At 39.7% G+C, this 18,023-nt stretch overlaps 2 pseudogenes; both read left to right on the top strand.

Annotated features, from left to right (window-relative positions):
• Window positions 1–2,381: 2,381 nt before the first annotated feature.
• Window positions 2,382–16,157, top strand: LOC136158503 (plexin-A1-like; annotated as a pseudogene).
• On the top strand, window positions 16,073–17,798 carry LOC136168618 (beclin-1 pseudogene; annotated as a pseudogene).
• Window positions 17,799–18,023: the final 225 nt, after the last annotated feature.

Raw genomic sequence — 18,023 nt, 5'->3', positions numbered from 1 at the left:
AAGTGGTTTTGTCATTCATTTATTTGGGAACATCCCCTTATGTTTATTTCCATTTAAATTTAATTTTCACTTAAGTTTGAATTTTTTTTTAACTGAATACAAATTAATTTTATCTCCAGATTTCTACTGAGAAAGTCTTTCCAGAGGTAAGTAGAAATGCCCTAGATTTGTAAGTTTAAAGATTTTCATCCTTCTTTTCTGGAACTCAGCTGGAAAGAGGGGAAAAGGAGAGAGGGAGCTGGGGCACTTTTTTGGAGTGTTCTCAAGCTTAAGGGGAGCTCAAGATTTTAACCAGTTTTCAGTGGAAAAGCTGTGCAGTAGAGAATGAGTCAGAAATGTGACCTTCAAGATTCTAGATGCTCTACATCTTTTTTTCAGTTGTATTGCCTGTAATTATAAAGGTCATTCATTTACATAGTAGCAGGTTTTTTTTTCATAATTCTTAGTCAAGCATCTTCTGCTTATGGTGTGACTCTTTTTCTAGAGAAAGTAGTGATGTTTAAAAAAATTATTTAAGTCATGCAGGTGTGGTTGTGGTGGTAGAATGTCTGTTTAAATACCCACATTATTTTTAATATAATTGTTTTGTGGGTGGGTCACCTTTGGAAAATATTTTGTTAGAGCTTTATAGTATATACTTAACAACATGCCTCATGATAATCTGACATGTTGTCCTTTGTAATTTCTACATTTAATGCCTTTTAACCCTACTTCATGTAAAATAAAAGTATTTTACACTGCAATGCAGTGTTTAAATTTATCTTCATTTGGCCCGTTCTGAAATAACCATATATCTATCAGTTCAGTTCAGTTCAGTCGTTTAGTCGTGTCCGACTCTTTTGTGACCCCATGAATCACAGCAAGCCAGGCCTTCCTGTCCATCATCCACTCCCAGAGTTTACTCAAACCCATGTCCGTCGAGTTGGTGATGCCATCCAACCATCTCATCTTCTGTTGTCCCCGCTCCTCCTGCCCCCAATCGATCCTAGCATCAGGATCTTTTCCAATGAGTCAAGTCTTCGCATGAGATGGCCAAAGTATTGGAGTTTCTGCTTCAGCATCAGTCCTTCCAATGAACACCCAGGACTGATCTTTAGGATAGACTGGTCGGATATCCTTGCAGTCCAAGGGACTCTCGAGAGTCTTCTCCAACAAGACAGTTCTAAAGCATCAATTCTTCATGCTCAGCTTTCTTCACAGTCCAACTCTCACATCCGTACATGACCACTGGAGAAACCATAGCCTTGACTAGACGGACCTTTGTTGGCAAGTATTGTCTCTGCTTTTTAATATGCTATCTTGTTTGGTTGTAACTTTCCTTCCAAGGAATAAGTGTCTTTTAACTTCACAGTTGCAGTCACCATCTGCAGTGATTTTGGAGCTCCAAAAAATAAAGTCAGCCACTGTTTCCACCGTTTCCCCATCTATTTCCCATGAAGTGGTGGGACCAGATGCCATGAATTTAGTTTTCTGAATGTTGAGCTTTAAGCCAACTTTTTCACTCTCCTCTTTCACTTTCATCAAGAGGCTTTTTAGTTCCTCTTCACTTTCTGCCATAAGGGTGGTGTCATCTGCACATCTGAGGTTATTGATATTTCTCCCAGCAATCTTAATTCCAGCTTGTGCTTCTTCCAGCCCAGCGTTTCTCATGATGTACTCTGCATATAAGTTAAATAAGCAGGGTGACAATATACAGCCTTGATGTACTCCTTTTCCTATTGGAACCAGTTGGTTGTTCCATGTCCTGTTCTAACTGTTGCTTCCTGACCTGCTTATAGGTTTCTCAAGAGGTAGGTCAGGTGGTCTGGTATTCCCATCTCTTTCAGAATTTTCCACAGTTTATTGTCATTCACAGAGTCAAAGGCTTTGGCATAGTCAATAAAGCAGAAATAGATGTTTTTCTGGACCTCTCTTGCTTTTGCGATGATCCAGTGGATGTTGGCAATTTGATCTCTGTTTCCTCTGCCTTTTCTAAAACCAGCTTGAACGTCTGAAAGTTCATAGTTCACATATTGCTGAAGCCGACTTGAAGAATTTTGAGTATGACTTTACTAACGTGTGAGATAAGTGGAATTGTGTGGTATTTTGAGCATTCTTTGGCATTGCCTTTCTTTGGGATTGGAATGAAAACTATATCAAATCTGTTTTAAATTTTGTTATCCAGTTTTACCTGCCATTCCTACTCATTTGCATTTTGAGTTTAGTTCTTGTTCTGGAAACCTTTAAGTAAAAAGTAACACCTGTATAAATATAGGTGAAGGTTGTTATGGTAATAATATTGATTTTTGATTCATTTCTTTTTATCTCAAAGTTCACGATGAGATCTTTGCAAAAGTCTCTTGACAGTGTTGGTTTAGTCTGAGGGCTGAAGCAAGGAGCCAATGAGGCAGCAAGTAGCAAATGAAGGGGCTTTGAAAACTTCTAGCTGCCCAGGCCTCAGTGAAGTCCTTGGAGAGGTGGCACCATTCCTGTTCTCTGAGCAAACCTCCTACTGCAGCAAAAATTCCTGGTACCTAAGCAGCAGCCAGACAGCTTCTAATCACCAAGGGAGAAAGGAGTTTTCTGAATTGATGGAATTTCAGGTGGGAGCTAAGAAATATGATATTTTGTAATCCTAGCTATCTTGTTTCAAGGAAATGTGTTTACAAGGAACTGTGGGTAGGTGAGTTACTTTACAGTAAGTACTTTGAGACTCCAAGGAAGAACCTCTAAGGAGAAGATACATCTTGTTAGAGTGCTTATATCCCTCGTTGTTTTTTTTTGGATTTTTATTTTGAAATAATTTGAGATTTGCAGAAAAATTGCAATGATAGTACAGAGTTCCTGTTTTCAGCAGGTTTTTTTGTTTGTTTGTTTGTTTTTTGGTTAACAGCTTAGATAACCGTGGTGCCATTTGTCAAAACTAAGAAATTAAGACTGACACATAATATTAACTAAAGTATAAATTTTGCTTGGATTCCTACTCTGATTTTTAAAATTTTAAGTTAAATGCTTTCTGAAAAATAATTAAAGGTGGAAATCCCTATTCCCTGGCCTCTCCATCAAAATTTTTCCCCAGTCCTACTCCCCAGGAACAGTCCTAGGTCAGTACTGTCCAGTAGAAATGCAGTGTTTTTGTTTTCTTTCTTATTGTTGTTGTTTTGTTTTTTTTTCTTCATTTTAAGTCTTCACAAATACTTCAGTGAGTATTTTCCATTTAGAGGACACCTCCATTCTGACTAGTCACTTTTTAAGTGCTCAACAGGCACATGTGGCTAGTGGCTCTAGATTTAGGAAAGTTCTGGGCTATTCTCTTATTTTCTCTCTCTCTTTCACTCATACACAAACACAGTAACCTGATTTTTTCCAGTACTTACAGAAGCTCATCATTCCCTGTGAGAATGGGACAACAGCCTTTACTTAGACAGCTATGTAGTATTAAGTAGAAAAAATGTGCTTAATCTATTAAATCACTTCTCCACACATAGATGTTTAGTTCCCCCCCCCCCCCATTTCAGATATACAAAAACCTATGTGCATTTGTACACTTCCAATATTTATGATTCTGGACATGGAATTGTTGTGTCAAAGGATGTGATTGTATTTGAAGTATCCTGACAATAGAACATAGTATATTTTTAAAGAAATACACCATTCAGTATATTACTAAATGTATGTTTTTTTCAGAAGGCAGTCATTTTTGAAAGCAATTTATTTCAATAGTGTTCCTTTCACTCGAAATAATTCATTTTTGATTTTTGACGTTTGAGGTTTTGAAATTTTAAAATGTTGACATTCTTTCGAACATAGCTGGTTAACAGAGGGTTCTGTTGTCAGTGTGGTAAGTCCCAATGTTCACTACAATTGTAGTGCCTTGACAAAACTTTTGACAAAGCTCAGCATACATTTTGAATAAATTCTACTAGCACAGGAGTTCATCTGGTGCCAAAGTCTTGCAGTGGGCTTGGTTTGGAAGAGTACTGAGTCCTTCAGAAAATTCCCTTAACCTTATCTGATGACAGCCTAGTGCTATCATATGTGTTTTTTTTTTTTTTTTGACCTACCCATCTTCCCTAAAATGGATGCAGAGGAAATGACTTGCAATCATGTGATAATGCAGGAAGGCACATAGCTAAAAGTGAAAGTTTTCACCCCCAAACAAATCTCTGATGTGAGTGTTTTTAAGTAGAAAAGATTGTTTGGGTTTTGGGGACGAAGAAAAAGGACCTGTCATCTCATAATTTGGGGAGATGTTCTGTTTCACACTAGGCAGTGCCTCTAGCTGTGTGAGCAGGAGCTCACTCAGCTCACATTCCATTTTCTGATGTCCTCTCACTCACAACTTCAAAGCCTGGGACATCAGTGGGCATGGTATTAATATGTGAGAGAGGCATATAAATTGTATTGGGGCACAGTGTAACTTGATTCCTTTATTTTAAATTGAAGTACAGTTGATTTACAGTATTATGTTAGTTTCAGGTTTATAGCAAAATGACTCACATGTATGTGTGTGGATGTATTTCAGATTCTTTTCCATTATAGTTTATTGCAAGACAATGAATATATTTCCCTATAGTGTGAAATGTAAGTCACTCAGTCATGTCTGACTCTTTGCAGCTCCATAGGCTGTGGCTTGCCAGGCTCTTCTGTCCATGGGAAGAATACTGGGAGTGGGTAGTCATTCCCTTCTCCAGGGAATCTTCCCAACCCAGGGATCTAACCTGGCTCTCTTGCTTGCAGGCGAATTCTTTACCATCTGAGTCACCAGTTTCCTATGCTATACAGTAAATCTTTGTTGCTTGTCTATTTTATGTATAGTAGTGTGTATCTGTTAACTGTATACTCCTACTGTAACTCCTAGCTTCCCCTTTGGTAACCATAAGCTTGTTACCTATGATGACTTCATTCATACTGAAAGTGGTGGCTTGTTTTCCTAAACTTATGAGGGTGGAGATTGTGGGTTTGCTTTATCTACTTAAAATGTTCCATTGGTTAGTATGGGATGCTTGATGAATATTTGGTGAAATAAATAGGAATTCCCTGGCAATTCGCTGGTTAGGACTCAGAACTTTGATTGCAGAGGCTGTGGGTTTTTATCCCTGGTTGGGGAATTAAGATCCTACAAGCTGAGTGGTGCGAACAACAACAACAGAAAACATTGGTGAAATAATGTTTGTTGAGGAAGAGAAACAGTGGAGTAGGGGTAGGTGAACCTGGCTTTCACTTCTGCATTGGTCCCGAGTGATTTCTGTGGGTGCTCTCCTCTATTTCTCTCTTGTCCTCAGTTTATTCACATACGAATCAAGAGGTTTGGCCCCACGTAGTTAAAGTCCCTTCTTGTATAAACAGTCTCAAAGTTCATATGACTTCTCAGGCCTAAAGTCTGACCCTAAATCAAGACCTGTACTGAATCTTAAAAACAGCCTACTTCAAAAAGAATAAAATTCCTAGTATAAAACTGCCTAAGGAGGTGAAAGACCTGTACTTGGAAAACTACTGAAGATAATACAGATGGAAGGTTATAACCTGTTCTTGGATTGGAAGCATTAATATTGTTAAAATGATTGTTAAAATAATTAATATTGTTACATATTAATTATAATATTTAATACACATAAAAATTCATATAAATATATAAATATTTATACATTTTATATGTTATTTATTATATAAATATAATATATAAATATATCATAAAATTTAGTTTACTAAATTATCAATAATAACAATATATTTAATATTTAACACTAATTAATATTTTAAAATTACCCAAGGCAATTTATAGATTCAATACAATCCCTACCAAAATACCAGTGGTGTCTTTCAAAGTATTAGGAACAATTTTAAAATTTATATGGAAATACAAAAGACCCTAAAAGGCCAAAACACTATTGAGAAAGAGAACAGAGTTGGAGAAATCACACTCCCCAACTTCATACTATATTACAAAGCTATGGTGATCAAAACCTGCTATTGGCTCAATAGACCCACAGATCAATGGAAGAGGATGGAGAATTCAGAATCATATACTTCTGGTCAATTAATCAATGACAAAAGAGGCAAGAATAGACAATGGAGAAAAGACAGCCTTCAAAAATTGGTGCTGGGAAAACTGGACAGGTACAGGTAGAAGAATGAAATTAGAACATCTTTAATATCACATAAAAATATATAATGGGTTAAAGACATAAACAGACCAGAAACCATTGAACTCCCAGAGTAAAACATGGGCAGAGCACTCTTTGGTATAAAAAGTAGCAGTGTTCCTTGTCAAGAACCATGACCACCTGGAACAGCTCAGTGGCACCTGAGACAGCAAGACGGTCTTCGAGGTTTTCCTGATGCAGCTTCTGGCCATCAAGGGCATGCTACAGAAGTGCATGGATGCCCTCTTCCCAACCATCTTCAGCATGCACTGGGGCTCAGACCTGCTGCTGGCCATCAAGTATGTGCTTGATTTCCTGGATAAGCAGAGCGATCGGCACGAGATACCTGATGCAGATACGCATCACACCTGGAAGAAAAACTGCCTGCTCCTGTGCTTCTGGTTGAACATGATCAAGAACCGACAGGTGCTATTCAACATCTACAAGAGCAGCACTGACGCCTGCCTGTCAGTGGTGGCCTAGGCCTTTGTGGACTCCTGCTCCACATCTGAACACAAGCTGGGCAAGGACTTGCCCTCCCAGAAGCTGCTCTACACCAGGGACATCCTTAGCTACAAGAGCTAGGTGGAGATTTACTATGCCAACATCACTAGGATGGCCTGCCATCAGCTACCTGGATAACAGTGCATATCTCACGTTGGAGCTATTGGGGCCTGGAGCTCCTGGTCATGAGTGTATGTTTTTCTCATTTATTCCCCCTCACCATGTCCTGCATCCCCCACACCCTGCCTCAAGCTGAGCTCTCAGCTGTAGAGGTCCCAGGAGCAGTCATGGCCACCCTCTTCCCCACTCCCTGACCCGCCACCAACCTTTCAGAGGCTTCAGTCTGGCTCCCAACAGCATGCTGACCCCTTGGAGCAAGGGGCCATCTGGGGGCCGTTGCTCATGTTTTAGGGGAACAATGGACTCCTGCTAATGTTGCTCAGGCAGCTGGGAGTGTTGAGGTCTCAGGTCACACCCAATGGCCTGGTTGGCAGCAGGATGCTGTGACCAGAGGGTCTGGAGTTTGGGTCTTCCCCATGTTGCAGTCAGCAAGCAAGAGAATACATGTTGAATTAGAAAACCTGTGCATTAAAAAAAAAAAAAAAAGCTATGTTTTCTTTCATCTGCTCCTTTTAAAGCAAGAGAAACAAAACCAAAAATAAATGAGGACTAATTAAACTTAAAAGGTTTTGCACAGCAAAGGAAACCATCAAAACAAAAAGGCAATATAATGAAAGGTAGAAATTATTTGCAAATGATATGACTAATAAAGGGCTAACATCCAAAATATATAAACAGTTCATACAACTCAATGTCAAAAAAACAACCAAGTTAAAAGATGGACAGAAGACCTGAGTAGGCATTTTTCCAAAGGGATCATGCAGATGGCCAAGAGGCACATGTTTGACATTATTATTCTTCAGGGAAATATAAATCAAAATGTCAAAATCACAATGAGGTATCAGTCACACCTGTCAGAATGGCTTTCATAAAAAAGAACACAAAAACAAATGTTGGCAAGGATAGGGAGAAAAGAGAACCCTTGTATACTGTTGTTGGGAATGTAAATTAGTACATCCCTAGTGGAAAACAATATGGAGGTTTATAAGAAAACTAATAATGGGACTATGTTATGACCCAGCAATTCCACCCCTGGTTATATATCCCCCCAAAAAAGCAATAATTCAAAAAGATATATGCACCCCAATATTCATAGCAGCCTTGTTTACAGTTGCCAAGATACAAAAGCAACCTAATTGTCCATAAACATGAATGGATAAAGAAGTTACAGTGTGTATATATACATGCACAATGTTGCCATTTGCAACAGCTTGGGTGGATTTGGAGGGTATTATGCTTAGTGAAACAAGTCAGAGAAAGACAAATACTGTATTACTGAAATAACTTACATGTGGAATCTAAAAGATAAACAGACTAGTCAATATAATTGAAGAGGAAACAGACTCACAAATATAGAGAACAAACTAGTGGTTACCAGTGGGAGAGGGAATGGGGGAGAGGAAACAACAGTAGGGGGTTAAAAGGTATTAAAACATTAGGTATAAAACAAGCTACAAGGATATATTGTACAACACATATTGTACAGCAGCCAATGCTTTATAACAGCTGCAAATGGATAGCTGTAATGAATCACTACATTATACACCTGTAACTTATAGAATATTGTACATCCACTCTACCTCAATTAAAAAATAAAAGCAGCCTCAGTTCAGTCGCTCAGTCATGTCTGACTCCTTGCGACCCCATGAATCGCAGCACGCCAGGCCTCCCTGTCCAGAGAGCAAATGCTGTTCCAGGTCACTAAAATCTCCTGGTAATCTATTTAGTGACTGGATCAAATCCAGCAAAAAGACTGGCAGACTAGAGAAGTTCAACTTCTGAAGATACTTCCCAACATTCTCTGGAAAGGTGTGGCAAGGAGATTAGGACTAACTAGAATTCCACCTTTATCGATAAGGAGAAAAGAGACAGAATCAGTGACAGACCACCAGAGAAGCTGGAAAGCTACCTCCTAACTCACCTGTAAGTACAATCCTCTGGAAAGTACTATACTTCTCTTCACTCAGCAAAGGGGTGTATTGACTGAGTCACACAGCTTTTGTTTGCTTTTTTGGTCCCCCTGCATGGCTTGTGGGATTTCCCAATCACAGATCGAATCCAAGTTCATCGATGGATGTATTTACATCCACCTTTAAGTACAATTCTGTCTTACGCTGAAGAGAAAGCTGGAACTTTGCTGCTTGAACTTTCTCAGTAAAATATAGAATCTTAATACAATGATGAATGAACCAGTAGAAATTGGGTAGTTCATATAAAATGGATTTGTATCTCTTGAGAGAGGAATCCTCATTTAAATAGAATCATGGACTTACACATTGGAATTGTTTAAACTTTTCCTGGACAACATCAGTGAGGGAAAGAGAGAGGAAAAGAAACCTGAGCAGAAATGTGTGGTACCTTTGGAGGAAGGAATACTCGTTGAGGCTCACTTGAATGCTGTGTGGGAAATTCCATGAGGGTTTAGTGGTAGGACTCAGAGCTTCCACTGCAGGGCCGTGGATTCAATCTGTGAATGGGAAACTGAAATCCCACAAGGCAGGCAAGGGGAACAAACCAACCAACAGAAGCTGTGTGAGTTAGAGTCAATACATCCCTTTGCTGAGTCGCTCCTTATCTGTTCAGTTCAGTCACTCAGTCCTGTCTGACTCTTTGCGACCTTATGAATCGCAGCACACCAGGCCTCCATGTCTATCACCAACTCCTGGAGTTTATTCAAACTCATGTCCATCAGTCAGTGATGCTATCCAGCCATCTCATCCTCTGACGTCCCCTTCTCCTCCTGCCCCCAGTTCCTCCTAGCATCAGGGTCTTTTATAACGAGTTAACTCTTCTCATCAGGTGGCCAAAGTACTGGAGTTTCAGCTTCAACATCAGTCCTTCCAATGAACACCCAGGACGGATCTCCTTTAGGATGGACTGGTCGGATATCCTTGCAGTCCAAGGGACTCTCAAAAGTCTTCTCCAACACCATAGTTCAAAAACATCAATTTTTCGGCGCTCAGCTTTCTTCACAGTCCAACTCTCACATCCATACATGACCACTGGAAAAACCATACCCTTGACTAGATGGACCTTTGTTGACAAGGTAATGTCTCTGCTTTTTATATGCTATCTAGGTTGGTCATAACTTTCCTTTCAAGGAGTAAGTTACTTTTCATTTCACAGCTGCAATCACCATCTGCAGTGATTTTGGAGCCCCCCAAAATAAAGTTAGCCACTGTTTCCACTGTTTCTGCATCTATTTCCCGCGAAGTGATGGGACTATATGCCATGATCTTCGTTTTCTGAATGTTGAGCTTTAAGCCAACTTTTTCACTCTCCTCTTTTGCTTTCATCAAGAGGCTTTTTAGTTCCTCTTCACTTTCTGCTATAAGGGTGGTGTCATCTGCATAACTGAGGTTATTGATATTTCTCCCAGCAATCTTGATTCCAGCTTGTGCTTCTTCCAGCCCAGTGTTTCTCATGATGTACTCTGCAGATAAGTTAAATAAGCAGGGTGACAATATACAGCCTTAATGTACTCCTTTTCCTATTTGTAACCAGTCTGTTGTTCCATGTCCAGTTCTAACTGTTGCTTCCTGACCTGCATACAGGTTTCTCAAGAGGCAGGTCAGGTGGTCTTGTATTCCCATCTCTTTCAGAATTTTCCACAGTTTATTGTGATTCACACAGTCAAAGACCCTGGCATAGTCAATAAAGCAGAAATAGATGTTTTTCTGGAATTCTCTTACTTTTTTCAATGATCCAGCGAATATTGGCAATTTGATCTCTGGTTTCTCTGCCTTTTCCAAAACCAGGTTGAACATCTGAAAGTTCACAGTTCACATATTGCTAAAGCCTGGCTTGGAAAATTTTGAGCATTACTTTTCTAGCCTGTGAGAAGAGTTCAATTGTGCAGTACTTTGAGTATTCTTTGGGATTGTCTTATCTGTTAGATGGGTGTTACATAATGTCAAGTAAATGGGAATAAGGGTACGTGTATCTCTGTGAATAATTTTGTTCATCAATGTCTGTGGTTTGTAAAGTTAAAATATTTGTAAAATGTAAAGGAGGAGTAGTCTAATATTTGCTTCTGACTTTTGCAGGTTTAATAGTATTCTTGTATGTGTTAGAAACTTGATCTTGCAAAGATTAGCAAGGACAAGTTTTGGCTTGGAGTTTTGTTAGGATTGGGATAGAAGGAAGGGTGTGGCTAGCTTGGGAAGTCTTTTTTGGGCAGCTTTTAGAGTTTCAACTTTGGTTAGGAAACCCCTGAATGCTTTAAAATGGGGAAGATAAATGATGGGATTATTTAAATACTGGAGAAGATTTAAAAAATAGCTATCCCCTGATGTGGGTTCTTCCTCATGGTGGGCAACTGCAGAGAGCTGGAGACCATTGGCCTCCTGGGCTGGTCTTGCTTTCATGACCCCTTGCTTCCAGAGGCACCTCAGCACTTCCAAATGGTAGTGTTTGAGTCCCTCGTCCATTTGCTCTTGAAGATGTGCTATCCCCAGTCATCTCTAAGTAGAATCCCCTAATTGGACAGTGAATTCTGTCCCTCTATTGCTCCATGCATTTTTTCCTTGCCCAAATCAATTCTTCCACTCAGTCATCTCCAGATCATACAAACATGCTGTTATTTTTATCATCTTTCTTTTAATCCTACTTCCAAACTCCCCCTTCCTTTTATTTTTTGTCAAAAAATTCCTTGAAAGAGTTCCCTGGCTTCAATTTTTAGTTCTCTTTTGATTTTCCCTTTCCTTGTAAACACTTTTCTTGAGATGTAACATAGATTGTGAAAGTGAACAGTCATTCAGCTATTCTATGTGTGTGATGGTGCCTCTTCCACCTCCACCTTTTGCACAAGGCCCCAGGGCCTAGTCTTTAAGCCAAGGACATTCCCTGAGCATCAACCCTGGTTCATGGCTTTAAAATCCCATTTCTATGCTGATGTCTCTAAAATGAATATTTTCAGCCCAGATCATCTCTCCTGAACAGTTTTCAGTTGGGTGTCTGAGAAATCTCAAACACAAACATGTCTGAAGTCCACAATATTTCTTCCCAAACTGTAACACACAGCTATGCCATCTCATTTGGTTGCACCTCCAGTCTTTCCAGTTGCTCAGGCCACATCGCTTGGAGTCATCTTTAGGCTGTTACTCCACACTCTGCAGGAGGTCCTGCTGGTCCTGTGTTGAAACAACCAGGGTCTGAGCTGCTCTCCCTCCTCTCCTCTGTTAAAGACATATAATCATACATCTTGGTTTTATGGAAGGGTTGATTTTTAGCAAGTAGTTCAGGGCACAGCATGTGTGAAGGCTCATCAACAGGAGGGAGCTTGTGTTCAAGTAGGTCTAGGAAGCTCTAATACTTGGGCCTCCTCCAACCAAGGCCTTCTTCAGACTGAAGCACCCCCAGACAGAAATATTGCAGTAGCTTCCAGACAGGTCCTCACACTTCTCACCATAGTGGCCGCTGCATTCCTTCTCAAAGGTGAGTCTGGTCTTGTCATTCTCTGTGCCTGCGCTGGGGCTTCATTTCCTGTGGAGTAAGCAGCTGGAAATTCATGTTTGCTGCCTGAGCCTTATCCCTCAACTGGTCATGTATCTTCAAGGGGTCACAAAGTTGATTCTAGAGTAGCAACTGTTGAATAGCTCAAATTGAAAAACTCCATTGTGCTGTTAGGGAGCCATGAGGACATAGTGGGACTCCTGTGGTAAACAGCTTGTCAGAAAATTCAGTCTTATGGTATTGTACATTTACTGCACATCACAGAGCCTTGTCCACATTAATTAGTGAATGTAGACATCATTTTTCAGAGAAACTGAAGAACAGGACTATTAATAAATACGTTTGTTGCCATATTGCAACATTTTCTCTAAGAAAGCACACGTATTTTAGAAATTATGTTGTTTAGTCACTACATCTAGTTCAACTCTTTGTGACCCCATAACATCAGGATACCATGCTTCCCTGTCCTTCACTATATCCCGGAGTTTGCTAAAATTCATGTCCATTGAGTTGGTGATGCTATCTAACCATCTCATCCTCTGCTGCCTTCTTCTCCTTTTGTCTTCAATCTTTCCCAGCATCAGGACCTTTCCAATGAGTCAGCCCTTCGCATCAGGTGGTCAAAGTATTGGAGATTCAGCTTCAGCATCAGTCCTTCAATGTATTTTCAGGATTGATTTCCTTTAGGTTTGACTGGTTTGATCTTCCTGCAGTCTAGGGGACTCTCCAGAGTCTTTTCCAGCACCACAATTTGAAAGCATCAGTTCTTCATTGTTCAGTCTTCTTTATGGTCCAACCTCACATGACTACTGGAAAAACCACAGCTTTCACTATATGGACCTTTGACAGCAAAGGGATGTCTCTTCTTTTTAATACACTGTCTAGGCTGGTCATAGCTTTTCTTCCAAAGAGTAAGTGTCTTTTAATTTCATGGCTGCAGTCACCATCCACAATGATTTTGGTAGTAAGAAAAGAAAATCTGTCACTGCTTCCACTTTGCCCACTTCTATTTGCCATAAAGTGAAGGGACTGGAAGCCAGGATCTTCAGTTCAGTCTCAATTCTGCCCGACTCTTTGCAACCCCATGGACTGTAGTATACCAGACTTCCCTGTCCATCACCAACTCCCAAATCTTGCTCAAAGGCATGTCCATCGAGTCTGTGATGCCATCCAACCATCTCATCCTCTGTCGTCCCCTTCTCCTTCAGTCTTCAATCTTTCCCAGCATCAGAGCCATTTCTAATGAGTCAGTTCTTCACATCAGGTGTCCAAAGTATTGGAGCTTCAGCTTCAGCATGAGTCCTTCGATTGAATATTCAGGACTGATTTCCTTTAGGATTGACTGGTTGGATCTCCTTGGAGTTCAAAGGACTCTCGAGATTCTTCTCCAACACTACAGTTCGAAAGCATCAATTCTTTGGTGCTCAACTTTCTTTCTTTTTTTTTTTTTTTTGGTGCTCAACTTTCTTTACGGTCCAAATCTCACATCTATACATAACTACTGGAAAAACCATAGTTTTGATTAGATGAACCTATTTTGGCAAAGTAAAGTCTCTGTTTTTGAATATGCTGTCTAGGTTGGTTATAGCTTTTCTTCCGAGGAACAAGTGTCTTGTAATTTCATGGCTGTAGTCACCATCTGCAGTGAGTTTGGAGCCTAAGAAAATAAAGTCTGTCACTGTTTCCATTGTTTCCCCAACTATTTGCCATAAAGTGAATGAACCAGATGCCATGATCTTCATTTTTCGAACACTGAGTTTTAAGCTGGCTTTTTCACTCTCCTCTTTCACTTTCATCAAGAGGCTCTTCAGTTTCTCTTTGCTTTCTGCCATGAGGGTGATGTCATCTGCATATCTGAGGTTATTGATATTTCTCCTGGCAATCTTGATTCCAGCTTGTGCTTTATCAAGCCCATCATTTCACATGATGTACTCTGCATGTAAGATAAATAAGCAGGGTGACAATATACACCCTTGATGTACTCCTTGAATGATGTTAGTTTTTTCACGTTGAGCTTTTATAAATAGTATTTCAAGTTTGTTAATCAATGGGATGCTAAAGTAAAAGACAGTATGTAATTGCTTGCTTCTCAGTTTTCACTAGAAATTAAGGTTTTTGAAAGTGGATAATTCAGGACTTCTCTGGCAGTTCAGTGTTTAAGACTCTGCTTTCAGTGCATGGGCCTGGGTTTGATCCCTGGTCAGGGAACTAGACCCCATGTAGCCCAACTAAGAGCTTGCATGCTGCAACTAAAGATCTTGCATGCCCCAATGAAGACCCAGTGCAGTCAAATGAATAAATATTTTAAAAAATTTGATAATTCTAACTAATTAGACTATAAAGTTAATATGGCAAACATCTTTGTATGTAAGTAAGATATATGAAATAAAAATGCATTTTATTAAGGAAAAAGAAAATAATTTTGTTCTACTGCTAGTTATTTCTAAATAAGAAAGAAGAGACAGATTATTGTAAGTATAGAAAAGTGTAGGTTTGAGAGGAAAAAAGAAACTTTAGAAAGGATTTTATGTTTGGGCAGAACTAAGGTTAGAATTAATTTAATTGGGCAAATGAATTTCAGTATTAAAGGTAAAGTGGTACAAAACCTGAATTTGATTTCTCTATTAAGAGGGGAGAGTTTTCTTAAGAATATTGATCTACTTTTTGTAACAGATTGTTAATTTTCTTTGTATTTTAAGTAAAGTTTTTTATAACTTTCTGTGTTTGCCTTTGAAATATTTTATTTTTTCTTGGTAAAGTGAATAAGTATTGTTTCACAGTGATCTCTGATGCCATCTGATGAAGTGCTTCTTTAAAGCCTTTTGATATTTTTGGCAAACTTGCCAGAGGTCAAATTCTACTTGAAGTTCATTTGACCTTTAGCTTACTTTGAGATTTTCCAGAAGGTCCTGAAGTACCTAAGGGAATTATTTTCTCTCTTTATTAAAGATTAAAATATTAAACTAACTAGGCTTATATGGTATGTTAAATTTCATGGGAAGCATTTCAAATGGATGGTGATAAACATCCCTAGGCTATATTGTCCAGGGAAATGTTTTATATACTCTAGAAATTATTGGAATTCCTAAGAATCTGGTATGTCATAGTAAAATGTTATCAGTCTTAATTCTGATTATTATCTTAAAATGTTCTGTCACAGGAGTAAAATAGTTTGTCAATTGCATCACAATCGAATCTTTAACCATGTCTTTAAAATTCTTTGTTGTTCACAGACAGTTATTGTTTGATCCTCATGCCTTTGCATCATTTTCATTGATTTTTGTTTCATTTCATTTTGCTTCATTTTCAAGAAAATTTACAGAAAGGATTTTTGACAAGAGCAGGCTTTTAAAAGCTTTATAAAACTGTTAACAAAAATCAAGAATTAGTTACGTAGGACTGAGTGAACTGAAGAACATGGTTATAGATTTTATGGTTTTTCTGGTCTGAAATATTACTACTTTTTAATCTGTTTTCCCAGTATAAGGAAACCTTTCCCCTTAAACTAATTATGACTTACAGCAATTTGGTTAGTGATACCTTTGTAAGCAAAATTGAAACATTTATCTTTTATTTCTACCTGATCCCTCCAAAATTGTAAATCATTAGGTTGCTAGCAGACTTATCAAGTAAATAAGAAAGTCCACCTCCTGAGAGTTGTAGGAATCTGATGCACTCTGGAACACTGAGAAGAGAGAAATTAATCCAGATCTGTGGGTATCACAGGTGGGATCTGATGGCATGTCTCTGGGATGACTTTTCTTGCCTTGAGAAAGAAGCTTTTAAAAAATTCAATCTGAGATTCTTTATAAAAAGTTCCACCTAAACCAATTTTAAAACGGATTGTATGGAAGTCCTCCCCCGGCGGACCGGGAAGTAGCTGAAGGCTGGGCAATGGCAGTCTTGGAAGTCCCACTCTCAGACAGACCCGAGGCCGCGGTATCCCCGCGGTAGACCGGATCAGGGTGGCGGGCTCCGGGTCCCGAGGGATGGAGGGGTCTAAGACATCCAGCAGCACCATGCAGGTGAGCTTCGTGTGTCAGCGGTGCAGCCAGCCTCTGAAACTGGACACGAGCTTCAAGATCCTGGACCGTGTCACCATCCAGGAGCTCACAGCTCCATTACTTGCCACAGCCCAGCTGAAACCAGGAGAGACCCCAGGAGGAAGGGGCTAACTCAGGAGAGGAGCCATTTATTGAAACTCGCCAGGATGGTGTCTCTTGCAGATTCATCCCCCCAGCCAGGATGATGTCCACAGAAAGTGCCAACAACTTCATTCTGATTGGGGAGGCATCCGATGGCGGCACCATGGAGAACCTCAGCCAAAGACTAAAGGTCACTGGAGACCTTTTTGACATCATGTCAGGCCAGACAGATGTGGATCACCCCCTGTGTGAGGAATGCACAGACATTCTCTTAGACCAGCTGGACACTCAGCTCAACATCACTGAAAATGAATGTCAGAACTACAAATGCTGTTTGGAGATCTTAGAGCAAATGAATGAAGATGACAGTGAACAGCTTGGATTAGAACTAAACGAGCTGGCATTAGAGGAGGAGAGGCTGATCCAAGAGCTGGAAGACGGAAAAGAACAGGAAGATAGTGGCGGAAAATCTCAAGAAGGTCCAAGCTGAGGCTGAGAGGTTGGATCAGAAGGAAGCTCAGTATCAAAGGGAATACAGTGAATTTAAAAGACAACAGCTAGAACTGGATGATGAGCTGAAGAATGTAGAAAACCAGATGCGTTATGCCCAGATGCAGCTGGACAAGCTGAAGAAAACCAACGTCTTTAATGCAACCTTCCACATTTGGCATAGTGGACAGTTTGGTACAATCAATAACTTTAGACTGGGTCGGCTGCCCAGTGTTCCAGTGGAATGGAATGAGATTAATGCTGCTTGGGGCTAGACAGTGTTGCTGCTCCACGCCCTGGCCAATAAGATGGGTCTGAAATTTCAGAGGTATCGACTTGTTCCCTATGGAAACCATTCATACCTGGAGTCTCTGACAGACAAATCTAAGGAGTTGCCATTGTACTGTTCAGGGGGGCTGCGGTTTTTCTGGGACAACAAGTTTGACCATGCAATGGTGGCTTTCCTGGACTGTGTGCAGCAGTTCAAAGAAGAAGTTGAGAAAGGCGAGACACGTTTTTGCCTTCCTTACAGGATGGATGTGAAGAAAGGCAAAATTGAAGACACAGGAGGCAGTGGTGGCTCCTATTCCATCAAAACTCAGTTTAACTCAGAGGAACAGTGGACAAAAGCTCTCAAGTTTATGCTGACGAATCTTAAGTGGGGTCTTGCTTGAATATCCTCACAGTTTTATAACAATGACTTTCTTTTTTCCTTAGGAGGTCGTTTGCCTTAAAGGCTTTCAATTTTGTTTTGTTTGGAAAAAAAGAAAGTGCTAAATTCGGGTACTATTAAACAGCATATGTTTACAATACCAAAAGAGAAAAAAATCCACAAAAGCCACTTTATTTTAAAATATCATATAACAGATAGTTTCCAGAACTACAACATGCCGTGTATAGCATCTGGTCTTTGTCACAATTTTGACTCTTAACCCCATGCTTTCCTTTCCTTTTGTTCCCTCAAAACAGATAATTTAAGTTTGCTTTTTTTTTTTTTCCAACTGAGTTGAATTGAGATTGATGTGTTTTCACTGGAGTTTGTCTCTCTCAACTTCCTGCGCTTAAAACATGAACTAGAAACTTTTGTCTCCACCGAGAGGACAAGAAGTGTGAGATGCTCAGTTGGATAACATGAGAAAATGACCCAAGCTTTGGTCACTGTGTGATGTGATCAGAAGCTTGAAAT

Source organism: Muntiacus reevesi, chromosome 1, assembly GCF_963930625.1.
Source record: "Muntiacus reevesi chromosome 1, mMunRee1.1, whole genome shotgun sequence".
In the NCBI taxonomy this organism is placed as follows: domain Eukaryota; kingdom Metazoa; phylum Chordata; class Mammalia; order Artiodactyla; family Cervidae; genus Muntiacus; species Muntiacus reevesi.
This window is presented reverse-complemented; position numbering and strand designations above follow the sequence as displayed.